This window comes from Varanus komodoensis, unplaced genomic scaffold (assembly GCF_004798865.1).
Source record: "Varanus komodoensis strain SLA01 unplaced genomic scaffold, ASM479886v1 scaffold43, whole genome shotgun sequence".
Classification (NCBI taxonomy): domain Eukaryota; kingdom Metazoa; phylum Chordata; class Lepidosauria; order Squamata; family Varanidae; genus Varanus; species Varanus komodoensis.
The window spans coordinates 1,293,246-1,306,600 of record NW_025335985.1 but is presented as its reverse complement, the minus strand read 5'-3'; positions in this window follow the sequence as shown (position 1 = coordinate 1,306,600).

Below are 13,355 nucleotides of genomic sequence, written 5' to 3'. Positions count from 1 at the left end.
TCACTTTGTTATCAGCCAGGTAGGAAGCTGTTCTGTACTCTTGCACAGTCTTTGGAACATTACTCCTTTGGCACCTGTTTACCAAGGATGAAGGTAACAATACCAGTCTACGAAAAGAAAGGATCAGCAGCAGCCATAAATCTGATAGGAAAATTGTTCCAAGCAGTTTTATCAGGAAGCATTAAACATTTCCCTAGATAAGATATACATTTCCCTTTTATATTACTTGCCCGAAAGTAATATTTGTTTCCCTCTTACCTGGACCAACACTCTCCTGCAGAGGCCTGCTTTCACCAGGGACTTGGCCACCCAGCGGGCTGCATACGCTCCGGAGCGATCAACTTTAGAAGGATCTTTCCCTGAAAAAGCACCTCCTCCGTGGGCTCCCCAGCCTCCATACGTATCTACAATTATCTTTCTGCCAGTCAAGCCAGCATCACCCTAAACAGCAACACACACAAAGGTTCATCAGGCTATTTATGCTGCCGACATGAAGAGTTTCCAGTTCAGCTCTCAAGATAACAAAATCAATGCACTCCTACAATAGCAAAGGGAAAGGGATATTGGGATTGCAATTATGTACCCAATTACCTGAGATTAAGCTCCACTGATATAAATAAGACTTATTGTTTAAAGAGACATTTATAAAATTCCACTATAAGCTGTTTATTTTGTAGTATTTGTTATAAGGACTGCATTTCCTATGGGTGGTTTTAACTTGGTGGCTAATGCAAATGCATGTGAGCCCTCCATCTGGAGATTGGATTGCTAACCCAACAATTGGATGGGGACCTTTTGCCCTCATTCATTTCCCTCCCATGTTACCATATGCCCTATGGAATATGATATACAGATACTACATGGGAAAGAACAAGTTTTATCATCTAGGAAAGCGGAAGCTTTTTCATTACACACTTTCCTGCTGAAATGCTACAAAGAGGCAAATTATACTTATCAGGAGAACATTTTTAACCTCAAAGGAAACAGAAAAATAAAATTTAAAAATTTAAGGTCCCAGAAGATACAGGCACATTCCTATATTTATATATATTGTCTTTCTGCAAAAGCATACTAGCATTCTGCTTTTACGGCCCAACTTTTTTAGAGGGAAAAAGCCCTTCCTTTATTCATAACTATAGAATTTAGCTTAGGAGCAGTCTCCCCAACTTGATGATGCACTGCATCAGTTTGGGACTATGACTTCCATCATCCCTGACCATCCTCTATGCTAGCAAAGACTGGATGCGGGTGGATGTTTGAAGGCACCAGGTTGTGGAAAGCTGGCTTAACATAACTTCCTTCCTTCCTTCCCAGTTGTCAGTCCTCACTGCACAGATTCCAGAAATACTGATCCAGAATAACAGTGGATGCTGGCTAGGTGACTGCATATCTGTAAAATGTTCTCCTAATATAGACCCCAACATCAAGGAAACAATTCAGCAGCAAAGACTTCGGTAAGCATCCCTAAATAAAGTGGTGCCACCTGGTGGACATCTATGGCCACATGCAGAAAGCAGTTTTTTCCTGGAGACAGCAGCTGCTACTTTAGGGCAGCTTCAGATATTCATACATTCTTCTAGAAAGGTTTCTGCCCTTCAGTCAGGAGTTCCCAGCAGGCCATACCTATGTCACACACACGGTTTGCAACACAAATGTAACTGCTCTTTGAGTAAAGTCTAGAAATTTTAAATTTAAATCATTGGGATTTTAACTAAATATCCTGGTGTCCCCAGTAAAGTCGAAAACTCACACAAGCTGTACAATTGGGTGGTTGTGTTTCTAGATATTTGCTGAACAAAATATCTTGCACTCAGAAGAGGCAGAGGTATAGGTGTATGGTGGAGTGGTCTTGCTACATTTTTGTTTCCAAAAAAAAAAAAAAAGGCCACAGATGCGTGTGCCAAATGAGCGTGTTTAAAGCACAAGGGAAGTGCAAGGCGCAAGAGTCCTTCACGGGCAGTTGTAATGCCCTGGTTCTACTTTTGAGGGTGTCGCATTTACAGGTCTGCTTGCCAGAGGTACAGTACCTTAGGACCACCTTCGACAAATGCTTTACTTGGCAGGAGATGATAGATGGTGTTCTCATCCAGGTATTTTGCTGGAATCACTTCTTTCACAACTCTGCCCATCAGCTCCCTCTGTATTTGCGCTAATGGCACCCCAGGAGCATGCTGTACCGAAATGACCAAGGTGTGCACGCGGAGGGGTTCTAATGCACCGCCAGAATCTCGGTATTCCATCGTGATCTAAGAGATTGGCAATAGGATTTCCACTTAGAATTACTGTATTCCAAGAGTTTTATTAAAACTCAAAATTTCCCCTACAGTTCTTACAACTTACACAGACAAGTCTGATTAATTTTATGTGTGTCTTTTCTTTTCTTTCGGCCGGTCAACCAAATGACTTGTTGTTTTACTACATTCTGGTCCTAAAAGTGCTTACTGAAAAGATAAGTGTCACTGAACTCCTATTATATCCTCTTTGGTTTTTTGGTAAGTGTGGTTATGACTGTAAGGGGAACTTTCATTTTGCCTCAAGGCAGACCTAGAATTGTGTATACAGACTACTTAGCATATTGAACTAAGGAAAATATCCTGATGTCAAAAACAGGATTTGACTATTTTCAGTTAACCTGATCTCTAGCTACAGATCCCAGAAGGTGGGCTCGTATTTTCCCAGTGGGAACTAAGGGCAAGTGATGTCTATTTAAATCTACTGGTAGGCTGGAATATGAGTGTGGAATTCTGCTGGTGGGAGTAAAGCAGCAAAGCAAACAGCTGCTGTTTGAAACTGAACAGAGTGAGAGATGGGCTTAAAGCTGCAGGAGGATTTGGGGAGATCCAGTGCAAGATTAGACGACAACCTAATACAGATGTCTGTTTTCTTCCACTGGACTTTGCATATATTCAGAGGGACCACACATCTCGAGGTGTCTCTACTGTTCATTCCTCCAGAGCAACAACAACAAGAAAAACCATGACATTATTTGGGGACGTGTCTGACAATAGCATCCTCTGCTATCTGCTCCGAAGTAAGAGCCACCGAGTTCAATGGCCCTTAGTCCCAGATAAGTAAACACAGGATTGCAGCCTCAGGACACAACCCTGTGGGGATTATCAACTCAAGGGAGCACAGAGCAGGAGGAAAAGCAGAGGTGCTTTACCTCTCTGCTTCTTCCATCCAGCATTTCCCCCAGATTTTCAGCATTTTGCTGTGCTTTGGGGAGGAAGGGAAGAAGGCCGGGGAATGCCTAGGTATCTTGTACTCTGACCTCTTCCACTCCCTACCAACTAACCCCCCTTCCTCTGAGATCATGTTTTTGTCCTGTTGGTGTTCTCCATGTTGGCTGTGAGGGCAAAGGGAAGAACCATGAAGAAGCAATTCACAGCTCCGAGGTATGAGGATCTCAGCTCTAGGAATCCAAACTATCCTGCGCCCCCGTCCCCAGACCCAGGTTGCACAACATGACAACTCTCCATGGGCAGCACACCACTGCTGCTTGTTGTATCAGCCAAATCCAGCCTGCCGTGAGTAATCTTCATGGCAAGACCCTCTTCTTTCTTGCTGGCTTTTTTCCATCCTGACAATCATCTCAGGGAGACACATTTGTCCCGGGGATCTAGGTGCTTAGGAAACTGCAACAGGGAATCCTTCCCTTTTCTTAGGTAAAGGAATTTGAGCAGCTAGCTATCAAAACACTCAGTCTCTTTAAAAAGAGGTTTCCACAGTTTTCCACTCAGTTCCTTTAAAAAGAGGTTTCCACAGTTTTCAGAACCACCAATGACCCTCTCAGGAAGTCCCATTGAGAACACTGCCAAGAAGATAATTCAGGTAGGTTCATTTTAGTCAATAGGCAGGATCAAGTGGTAAACCTTTGTCTGGACTATTCCACCTTAGCAAGTTGAGGTGGGAGATAAGCAAGGTGAGCAGGTCTGAATGCTTCTCCACTAAAACAAAACCTGCTGGGTAGAAAATTAGCAGCTCAGCCTAGTCTGTTCTCTCACATGCTATCTTTCTATGCACAGGGAGTTTATTACAGGGGATTGTTCAAATGGACACCTCCCCCCACACACCCAGGAAATTGCCACTTAATTCAGCCAACTATATAAACTGGCAAATGCAATGAGGCCCAGCTATACTTATTTATGGTGCAATCGCATGAATATGTACACAAGAAAAGTCTCACATTTCCCAGCATTCCCCAGCCAGCTTGTAGTTGTAGGACTTGTCTGCCTATACTTGCATAGCCTTAAACTATTACTACATCACATGCCATCCCAGAATGTCCAAGCGACTTAAATAAAAGCACATGATACACTATTAAACTCACTATTAAAGCAGTATAAACCAATAAGTACCTTTAAAACTTTACAACAAAATCAGTAAGACAGAGCAGCACTGTGACTGATTTTAAGCTGGGAAAGCCTATTTGAGCAAATGCCTTTTCAAGAGGCATTTAACTCTCACTGGAGTTTCCACCTCCCAAACCACAAAGAAGAGGGTCTTCCAGAGTTCCATGTTTTGTTGCGTGTAATCTTGCAGTTTCCGAGTGTCTTTGACAGGGCTCATGAGCCCTGTATTAGAAACACAGAAACAGAGCAAGTCAGAAGGGGCCTCCCGAGCCATCTAGTCTGACCCCTGGCTCCAGCCGGCTCCACTCACGACATGCCGACCATTGGACCAGTCCAGAGTCCTGATGATTCCAGTGGGACATAAGCATGTGTCTGACTTCTCAGGGTCACAGCTATGCTCATCTAGGGACAACTCTTGCTCTTTACCAACCTGTGTTTTCCCATCTGGTCGAATCCAGGGCAAAGTTCCATTGCTCGCCAGAGATTTAATCTTTGCGCTAATTTTATGGGCAAGCAGGATAGTTGTGGGCATGCACTCGTCGGTTTCGTCAGTGGCATAACCAAACATCAGGCCCTGCATTAGAATGGACAAGGTCATGCAATCAGTTTACTGGTTTCTTTGATAGGCTCTAATCTGCATTACATCAGAATGAACATTTCCTGAAAACTATTTCCAACAGCATTATCATCTTCAGGGCCAATAGCTGAAATACACTCCCAGGATACCCCCATGCTGCTATTTGAAAACCTCCATCATGTCCTGGGGTTAACCCCTTAGGTTCTTGTATTTAATAACAAAAGCTTAAGGGCTGAGTGAACCCAAGGAAGCTTACATGATTCTCTTCCTCTCCATGTTATCCTACCACAACCCTGTGAGGGAGACAGAGTCAGTGACTGGAACCAGATTCATGGTGAGGCGGAAACTAGAACCGAGATTTCCCAAGCTCCATTCTAGCACTCTGACCACAGTGCCACACTGGCTCAGAAGTGCAAGTCTGCTCTGACGAAATAACCATTTCATCATCTTCCAATAAGCTCCATCTGACATTAAAGTTACACACAAATATAACCCAACTTCATCTTTTGCATCCTTTTTCCTTATTTAGACAATAGAGGTCATTCCATGGTGCCTGAAGGGATCCAGAGAGAAAAACAGACTGGAATGCGTTACCTGGTCTCCAGCTGCAACATCCTCATCATGTGTTCCACATGAGATGGCCTGCTTGATTTCCTCGCACTGCTGCTCCAAGGCGACAAGCACAGTACAAGTCTTATAATCTAATCCTGTGATGTTGATATAAATATGCCACTATAATGGACAACTTGGTTGGATAATGTAGGTAGATAAAATCAGTGACATTTACGGAGCTGACAGTCTACTCTTAAGACAAACCTCCTTGGATATAAATTCACATTTAGCTCAATGGAGCTTTCTTCTAAATGAGTATAAGATTGTAGCCAGGATGACTCAGTAGTGGATTTGCCTACCCAGGTTTGTTTGATTTTTGTATCGCTTACAGTTACATATTGTATTGATTGTATTGCTCTAATGTACAATTGTATTTTTATGAAATATGTTTTTTTGTTTTTTGTTTTGTTCTATTGTAAGCTGCCCAGAGAGCCCTATGGGCTATGGGGCAGCATACAAATAAAGTGAAAGGAAATGAAATGAATGAAATGCTCAGTGCAAATAACAAGGACAAAACAAAGATAGACATGTCAACCATAAACAAAAAATAAATCCAAAATCCATCTCATTACCTTCTTAAGCCAACCAAAACAATCACAAAAACTGTGCAAGCTTTCCAGATCTCCAGATCCCTCTTACTCATGCAAGATCTTACAAAAATCAGGCTTGGTGTGGAGCTGGGTAATGGGAAAAGTGACCTGTGACAAAATCACAGTATCTTCATACTCAGAGTTTCAAAAAAAGTGGGAAGAGGAGAGGTCTGCAGACATTCAGATTAAGCTCTGTGGGAGATGTGAGGGTTGCAAGGTTGGACCTGCAGCTGCCCTTGGGATGGCTGGGAATCAGAAGAGCCAAAATGTTAGATTCTCCCACTTCATTCCTCCATGGTATCACTGCAGGTTACACAGGACAGAACGTCATGACTGAATGCTCCCCCGACAAGAAATATCCTACATACAGGAAACTAGATGCTACGGAAGGGTTGTAGCCTACCCTCCTCTCTTATGTGAAAGCTGTATCTGTTCAAGGTAGTTTGCAGGTGGGAGCAGATACAGATCAGGAAAACCAATTTCCATGGAATATTACATTTGTGGATCTTTCTTTCTAGCCACACTTGGAAAGTAGCTAGCCAAAGTAGCGATCAAATTACCATGAGACACAACAGATAATTAAAACAGCTGACAGTATACAGTTCTATAGCAGCTCAGAGCTCTCCCCAAAATGTTTCACCAGTTTAGCCACACTAGCCAAACAGCTAGGCATGTGTAACTTTCTTTGGATTGCACCCTCTCTTTTCACAGATGTGCACTTACAGCCATTGCTCCCATGAATGCTAAAATTAACACCTGAAAAATACATATACCAGGAAGAGGCTAACACATACGTGCTCCAAACAGCTTCCCCCAGACTGGAGCCACCCAGGTATGTTGGCTTGTAACCCCCTTCATTCCGGTCCAAAGCGACCAGTGACCAGAGTGGTTGGAGGGATCAGGACTGCCATCCAACGCATCTGGAGGGGACCACACTTGGGGAAGCTGTTTCAAAGAGCCCCAGAAAACGTTGTTCTTTACAACACTCCTGGCTAACAGTGTATCACTAAAGCTATCCCCAAACCCAAATTTCAGCTCATACCCTTTACAGAAGTGTCTATTAACTAAAAAGTTCTCCAAAGAATAACTTCAGAGGAAGTCAAAGCATCACCCAGATATTCTGAATACCCTCTAGATCTTTCCTCGTGTATAGGGCACATACAATGTCTTCCATTTCCACTGGCTCATTAAAGTCAATTTGGTAGCGTCATTGGCAAGCACACCCAGCGCACCTTTGGATGAGTCATCATAGCCAATCCTCTTGATGGTGTCTCTCACTACTTGCTGGTAATCAATGACAGCTTTGGAAGTAATTTCACCACACAGCAAGATCATCCCAGTTTTGGCCACACATTCTGCAGAAGCAAAGGAAGTACAATAAAGTTACCGACATGCCTAAGGCTGATCTTTTCCACAATAGAAGGTACTGATAGGAGTGGGGGGGAACACTCTTTGAGAGTCTTCTGGGGTGTACAATGAAAAGAACATTTACAGTTCAGACATATAGAAAATACATGCTGCATGCAGGGAGCCCCCAAAGGGGTTACCTAGATGGAGTCTGTTAAAGAAGCTTTTATAACCTATGAGTTTTACACAGTTTCACATACAGGATAAGCTAGAGGCACATTAGAATAAAACAAAAGGGCTTAAGACAGCACAATACAAAAAGAACCTTCAGGACAGGTACACCATTAGCATATATAAGAGTGTACCTCTGAAGGGCAGGGAAGCATTAGCATTTCTGAGGTATGGGGGGGGCTGTGGGGGGGAGCAAGTCCTGTAATGTAAATTCCTGATCAGATAAAGAATCCCATCTTAAGTCCAAAACTGTTCTTACAGTGTCAGCCTTTTAGCAGCTATATTATGACAAAGCTTTTGCTCATTTTGTCCAGACAGTACATAGGTTCTCTCTTGCATATTGAAGATATCTGGTAAGGCCTGGCCCTGGATGCAGAGGTTAGGCTGATATTCATTCAGGCCATTTCCTCCACGAAACCTTCTCCTCCATAAGGCCTACCTGCATATAAAGACCATTTTATGTCTCTTGATTTTTGCAGTCTAAAGGTTCTGCTGCTTGTTGTTCTGTTCTTACTAGACCTGCAAGCTTTGTTGTTGTTGTTAGTCGCTAAGTCGTGTCTGATCCATTGCGACCCCATGGCCAACATTCCTCCAGGCCTTCCTGTCCTCCACCATCCCCCGGAGTCCACCTAAGCTCACACCCACCGACTGCTTCAGTGACTCCATCCAGCCACCTCATCCTCTGCCGTCCCCTTCTCCTTTTGCCATCAATTGTTCCCAGCATTAGGCTCTTCTCTAGGGAGTCCTTCCTTCTCGTTAGGTGGCCAAAGTATTTGAGTTTCATCTTCACTATCTGGCCTTCTAAAGAGCAGTCAGGGTTGATCTCCTCTAGGACTGACCGGTTTGATCGCCTTGCGGTCCAGGAGACTCGCAGGAGTCTCCTCCAGCACCACAATTCAAAGGCCTCAATTCTTTTGCGCTCAGCCTTCCTTATGGTCCCGCTTTCACAGACATACATTGCAAGCTTTAGTTGGTTTAATTTAGTTGAATCAACTGAAACGTTATCTGATTAATTGGTAGAGAAGTTGCAGACCTTTCTGCGGTACCTAAATGCTAGAAATAACTCAACTGTAGTTTCAAGAGCTATACTCTATTATGCAGTCTCAGGTTTTAACAACCATGGAAGTGGAAATGTGTTCAGCGTGACTGTCCTTGAAAACCAGGCAGACCTGTGATTCCACACTGGATAGTGTAGCATAGCTGCAGCCCTAAAACTAAGCGTAGGAGCGGGGGCAGGTGAGGCTTCACAAAATCATGCTGGGATGCCCCACTGGGAAAGAAATCCTGGTGATGTCTAAGTGCAACCTCTCCCCCCATTTTAAAATGATTTTGAGTGCAGTGCTATGCATGTTTAGATAGGAAAAACTCATCCTGTCAGCCAACCAGCCAGCCATGCTGGCTGTTGCAGGAGGTTTTTTGTGTAAGAATCCAGCTTTAAGCTGTAATTGCCAGTAGCTTTTCCACACACTTTGTTGTGCACTCATCATTCTGTACTCACAGTTGTTTAAGTGTCCTTGAGATGACATCAACATCCTCCAGTTTCACTTTTGTGTCTAACTGGCTTTCTGGGCAAACATTTTAGAGCAGGAAAAGTAGGTACTATTTCTAAGGGCAGAAAGGGTTGCGGGTCCCTCTTGTGTTTGCACTAACCCACTGTGCTACAGTGCCACCTAGAGGTTATTTGTTTTAATTATTTATTATTTTATTAAAAGTTTTTCTATGCCCTCCCCTACAAACCTCTTGGGGCAGCTTACAATAAATAAGCAGAATAAAACAAACCCCACAGCATCCGACCATTAACATACTAAAACCCCAATTAAAATCAATTAAACATTAAAATAGTGAGAAAATAAAAAGGGTCTTGTATGACGCCAAAAAGAATATAACATCATAATGGAGCCAGTTATGTAGCAGAAAAAACAAAAGCTCCTCCTGCTGTGCTTGGTTCGCAATTATATTACAAAAATGGCTGATAAACAACCTTGCAGACAAATGCTGAGACTTAGGGAAGACATTTCAGCCCATCAGAATGGGGAGGGGAGGTGGCTCAAAAGCTGGGATGTCAACAAACAATTGGTAAAAAGAGATAGGGCTGGGGAAAGTGGACAGCTTTTTGGGGAACTCCAAAGGGTCTGATTGGGATGCCCAAGGCTTGAGGTTCCCTACACTTACCCTAAAGAAAAACAAAAGCATGAGCCCTCTGTAATTTGCTCTCCTCCACATGCTTTGTCAAACCATAGGTAAGACTTACCACAAGCCACTCTGGCATCTGGATCAACCTTAATATATGCATCAAGGACAGCATTGCTGATCTGGTCACACATCTTATCTAGATGGAGAAGGAGGGGAAAACACCCATAAACAGGCATGTCTTCCATAATGTAGGCAGTTCTCAGCTGTGTGGAAGCACCTGTAAATACACCGAAACAAACCCCCTTGTGGCTCTCCTCCAAGCTGGTTCTCTGCAGCCCTGGTTATTCAGCCTGGAAGCCAATTCAGAGTACCATTAATTTTTTAAGTGTGGCTTTCAGGGAAGCCCAGTAAGAAATGAAACTTTGTTTTCTTGTTCTGGCACCTGACAGAATCAACCGAAAAACACAAAATACAGTGGTACCTCTGCTCACAAACGCCTCAGTTCATGACCAAATCGGGTCGCAAACAAAAATTTCATAAACAGTTTGACTCAGGTCGCGAACTCTGCATTGGGTAGCGACCGCGACCTTGGCCATCTCCCCCCGCCCCCGAGCACAACCGCGATTGCACCTGTCTTCCCTGAATGAGTGCAACCGCAATCTCAGCCATCTCCCCCTGCAGCACGATGGCATCCATTCCCCCAGCGCACCCGCAAGCGCACCCGTCTATGGCTGCGACTGAGCTCATGCTGGTGGGGGAGGGGGAGACAGCTGCACTGGCGCTTGCGGGGGGGGGGGGAGATGGCCACGATCTTTGTTGTTCTTCGTCACTTTGCTTCAATTTTTTTTGATTAAAAAAATAGTTACAGAACAGATTAACCTTATTTATATTGAACCTTATGGAGAAATTTGACTTGGCCCACGACCAATTTGGGTCACGACTAGAGTCCTGCAATGGATTAAGTTTGTGAGCCATGGTACCACTGTACAGCCATATTGTCTTCCATATTTTGTTTTTCTTTATGTTTTCTTTTTTCTGATTAAATGGGTTACTTTATTAAGTGAGCTATCCATTATAGCCTTCTTTCTTCCTTCAACAGAGAAGGAAGCCGCCCCGAGGCTTCGGCGAATGGGGCGGCATAAAAATGTTTTAATAATTTAATAAAAATAGAAGCCCGAATAAGCTAACAAAAGTTGCAAAAGAAAATGTGGATGCTGATCAGGTGTTCCAACTTGATCAACCACCTGTAAGCCACTGAAAGCTTTACTGTGAACCAGATGTTTCTTTATAATTAAGGCTGCATGTTTAAACAGAGAAAAGTCCTACAGCTTCCAGCATGTTTAGACAGATTTTTTCCTGTCTGAACATGCACACGGTTGTACCCTAAACCTATCATCTGGCCTAGACATGTTCCAGCGTGCCCCAGCAAGTCAACAGCACCTGAGATGAGCTTAGGTGAACTCACTTCAATGAAACCAGTTCTATTTAATCCTAATGCTTAGTATTTGCACCACGTTTTTGCATGCTCAAAGCACTGCACATGCATTCCCTCATCTGAGTTCTTTATAAGAAAAAAGGCAAGATATAAATCTAATTAAGAAATAAATAGCTTGGTAAGTAAGATTTATTATCCATACATTGAAGGTGATGCTGGTTGGGGGCATAAGTTACCTAGTGGAACTGTAGGGCTTTTTTCCCTTTCTAAACATGCACTCTTAGCCACTATTTTGAGCAAGACATCCTGTGTAGAATATTTTTGCTAATATGCATGCGGCGGGGGGAGCAGGTCAACAGGCATAATCATGGTTCTATACACACACAAAGGGATTGAGCCCTGCACATTTGCAAAGTCGCACCAAGAAGCCATGGGAATTGATTCTTATTGAAACAAGGAGAGGGAAATGAAAAGCGCTAGCAAAGGTAAGGGAGCTGGAGACCAGGGAAGATAAAAAGGACAGAGAGAAAGAAATCTAGCTATTGCCTAGTCCATAGGTCCTCAAACTACGGCCCGTGGGCTGGATATGGCCTGCCATGCCCATTTATCCAGCTCGCCTCAGAGGTTTCGGATTCGCTCAGAGAAAACGATCTCTGAGCGAGCAAGCCGCTACCTTGCGGCAGGCATGCCTGCCACCACCGCCTTTCAACTGGCCCCCTGTCGAAAAAGTTTGAGGACCCCTGACCTACGCTTTCCGAGAATAGTCAAGTTAAGCCTTCTAAACCCACAAGAATGCAAGCAATTATTGGTGGTGGTAGAAACGGAAGACTCGCAAGTTAGGCTTCCAGTGAAAAAACAGGGCTTACGCAAAGCCATTCAAAGCTCAAGGAGGCTTGCAACCAGCAAGCTGACCATGTGAGCAGGCCTACTTTGAGCAGGACTTAGGACTTCACTACAGGAAGCATTTAACCCAGCACTTCACCAAGGCCGCTGCTTCCATTTTCTTTGCAGGAGTGAGCAAGCATCATTTTAAATACATAAATTTGCATGATCTTTGTTCTGGTCTTTGTTCTCTGCTTTCCTATAGGTTCTGTTGGACAAATAAAATGTGCGGTGGCATAGAATTACACAGACACGTGTGTGTGTGTGTACGCGCACTGACAGATAGCTGGTTATCCTGTTTTAAAAAACAGCAAGAAAATGGCTGTGATAAGTAGGAGAGATCCTGGAGAATGGAGAACTCCCACAAAGAATCATGCACCAAGAATCATGATCACGCATAAATGCCTTCTGTAGAGAGGCCACTCAGCTTGACAAGGGCAGGCCACGAGAGACACAGTCAGTTTCATAACAACTTTATTTCATGGCATCCTGACTAAGAAGCTAACTGAAGATAACCAGACACTGTGTTATGCAAAGCCTGCCCATAATGCCTGTCTCTTTTAGTTACATAAAAATGTTGCCTGTAGCCCAAAATCAATGTTTGATTGTTTATAATTTGCATAATAAGAGTTGAGCATTCAACACCCACATGAATATATCAAACATCTGCACAGGGTTATTAGGAGACAGTTATGTAAAGAAACCACTGCACTCAAAGTTTGGGAAGTTCAGGCATTCTGCATTGACTACAGGAGTATTATCTGCCTTTCCAAAAGAACACTTTCAAAAGGTCAAAACAAGACTATCTACCAAGGAGGAAAAATAACAAGCATTAACTTGCAGTATAAAGTCACCTGAACCATTAGAGGGAATGAAGCAAAAATAGAAAGCCTTTTTAATGATAGAAGTGGCTTCTGCTCTGCTCTTGAAAGGATATGAAATCATATTCTGCACACATCTAGTTGCTGGAGAGGAAGCTGCATTTACTCACCTGAATGGCCTTCAGTAACAGACTCTGATGTGAACAGAAATCTCTTCTCTTTTCTTGTACAGTTGCAAGACATGTTACCCACAAAAATCGATCTCCAGAAAGAGACTCAGTTGTAGGAGCTGGTTTTCATTTGCAATGCACGGAAAGGAAGAGAGCTTTGGGGAGCAATTAGTTACTAATGCATATAAAAGCTGCTGTGTTAACA